Raw genomic sequence first — 2976 nt, forward strand, 5'->3', positions numbered from 1 at the left:
AGTTTGGGGTGAGTGGACTTACCTGACTTGGTGACGTTCTTCTGTCCCTGACACGTTCTCTTGGGCTGATTCTCTTCCCTCTTGCTCTTCTTCCCTGTCAGACCTTCAGTGTGGGGAATCTTGCTTGTTCCCTCTTTGGCACTCTGGCTGCATCCCTCCTCAGCTCTCTTCCTCTTTCCTCAAGAAGTTTCTAAGTACAAGATGATTGTTGACTATTTAATGTTCTGGACCTGTCACTTTACCCACAACTTGACCCATGATTGAACCTGCCAACGGACCCACCAATAGAGTGACCAGATCAGAATTGTTCAGTTGTAGGACAACAAAACATCTATGATAATATTTACTGTAGAATACAGTTACATTCTGAATGTATATATTTCTCCAAATTTCAAATGAGTTTCCTCCATTTTTCTCTTTAGCAGTTTTCTGTTATTTTTTCTTTTTACAGTCTGTGTCCTTCACTTTGCATTTGCATTTCTCTACCACCAATATTTTTTGCTACACATTAGCTCTTTTTAACTAATCATGTCTCCTCATTGATAGCAACTAATTTTACAGTTTGCAGGTGAGTGGACTCACCTGGCTCGGCGGCTTTCTTCTGTCCTCGAGTTGTTCTCTTGGGCCGGTTCACTGCCCCCTTCCTCTTCTTCTTTGCCAAATCTTCAGTGTTGGGAACCTTGCTTGTTCCCTCTTCAGCACTCTGGCTGTATCCCTCCTCTGCTCTCTTCCTCTTTTCTCGTGGAGCGTCTGAGTACAGGATGACCATTTGACTATTTAATGTTATTTCATAGAAAATGAGGTGAACATATTTGTAGTAATGATAGTTCTGTGCTGCTAGATTGCATTATATTTAATATTCTTATTAAGGAAATTAGTTATATCTAAACATACTCGTATTGTGCTGCTGAAAAAAATGAAATAACAAATAATTTAAAAAATGAATGAACTCAAACAGGAATGTATGGAACCTGTGACTGCAGAGTTCTGCTCCATCATCTTCTGCTTCCACTAAACAAGATTATAATTCAGACAAATTAATCTTGAGCTGCTTTGCTGTTTGTTTCTTATCGAACTGATTCTCACCTAAATGACAAAGTTTTAAGTATGGAATGTTGTGACATCACTCGTCTATTATGACATCATAATTCGTGCTCCATTTGAATGCATGTTGCCATGGTGCTAAACAACAGACAGAGTGTGTGTGTGTGTGTTCCCCTGTAGTTGGAACACACGCTTTGGTCCCCTTTTTTAAAAAGAGGCACCACCACCCCAGTCTGCCAATCCAGTGGCACCACCCCCGATGTCCACGCAATGTTGAAAAGGCGTGTCAGCCAAGACAGCCCCACAACATCCAGAGCCTTGAGGAACTCAGAGCGGATCCCATCCACCCCTGGAGCCTTGCCACCAAGGAGCTTCTTAACTACCTTAGTGACTTCAGCCTCAGTAATGGACAAGCCTATTCCCATGTCCCCAGACTCAGCCTCCTCACTGGAGAACGTGTGGGTGGGATTGAGAAGGTCCTCAAAGTATTCCTTCCACCGCCCAATGACATCTTCAGTCGAAGTCAGCAGCACACCATCTCCACTATATACAGTGCTAGTGGCACACTGCTTTCCCCATCCGAGTCGCCTGACGGTTTGCCAGAATCTTTTCGGAGCCGCCTTAAAGTCACTTTCCAAGGCCTCACAAAACTCCTCCCATACACAGGTTTTTGCCTTGGTGACGACGACTGAAGCCACAGATTGCTTGGCCTATCGATACCTGCCAGCTGCCTCTGGTGTCCCACAGGCCAACCATGCCTGGTAGGACTCCTTCAGCTTGACGGCATCTCTCACCTGGGGTGTCCACCACCGGGTTCGCAGCAAACCCTCACTATACGTTTGGGTTTGCCTGGTCTGACCGGCATCTTCCCCCACCACCTGATCCAACTCACCACCAGCTGTTGATCAGTACACAGCTCAGCTCCTCTCTTTACCCGAGTGTCCAAAACACATGGCCGCAAGTCCGATGACACGACTACAAAGTCAATCATTGAACTGTGGCCTAGGGTGTCCTGGTGCCATGTGCCCTTATGGACATCCTTGTGTTCAAACATGGTGTTTGTGATGGACAAACTGTTTGCACAGAAGTCCAAAAACTGAACACCACTCGGGTTCAGATCAGAGAGGCCATTCCTCCCAATCACACCCCTCCAGGTCTCACTGTCATTGCCCACGTGAGCGTTGAAGTCCCCCAGTAAGACAATAGAGTCTCCAGGAGGAGCACTTTCAAGCACCTTTCCCAAGGACTCTAAGAAGGCTGGGAACTCTGAACTGCTGTTTGGTGCATAAGCACAGACAGCAGTCAGGACCCGTTCCCCAAGGCGTAGGGAAGCTACCCTCTCATCCACCGGAGAAAACCCCAACATACAGGCACCGAGTCGAGGGGCTATGAGAAAGCCCACACCTGCCCGCCACCTCTCACCATGGGCAACTCCAGAAAAGAATAAAGTCCAGCCGCTCTCAAGGAAATTGGACCCAGAGCCCAAGCTGTGTGTTGAGGTGAGCCCAACTATATCTAGCCGGTATCTCTCAACCTCGCGCACCAACTCAGGCTCCTTCCCTGCCAGTGAGGTAACGTTCCAAGTTCCAAAAACCAGTTTTAGCAACCGCGGATCAGAACGCCAAGGCCCACCCCTTCGGACACTGCCCGATCCACAATGCACCGAACCCCTACTACTGCCTCTCCCATTGGTGGTGGTTCGATGGGAGGGGGGACTCATGTAACTCCTTCGGGCACCATGAGTAAATGCCCGGCCACCAGACGCTCGCTGGCGAGCCCCTCCCCCAGGCCTGGCTCCAGGGTGGGGCCCTGGTAACCCTGTTCCGGGCAGGGTACACAAGTCCTGTTTTTGTGTTTTCATAGGGGTTATTATGGATCGCACTTTGTCTGACCTGTCACCTAGGACCAGTTTGCCATGGGAGACCCTACCAG

This window comes from Pygocentrus nattereri, chromosome 29, assembly GCF_015220715.1.
Source record: "Pygocentrus nattereri isolate fPygNat1 chromosome 29, fPygNat1.pri, whole genome shotgun sequence".
In the NCBI taxonomy this organism is placed as follows: Eukaryota; Metazoa; Chordata; class Actinopteri; order Characiformes; family Serrasalmidae; genus Pygocentrus; species Pygocentrus nattereri.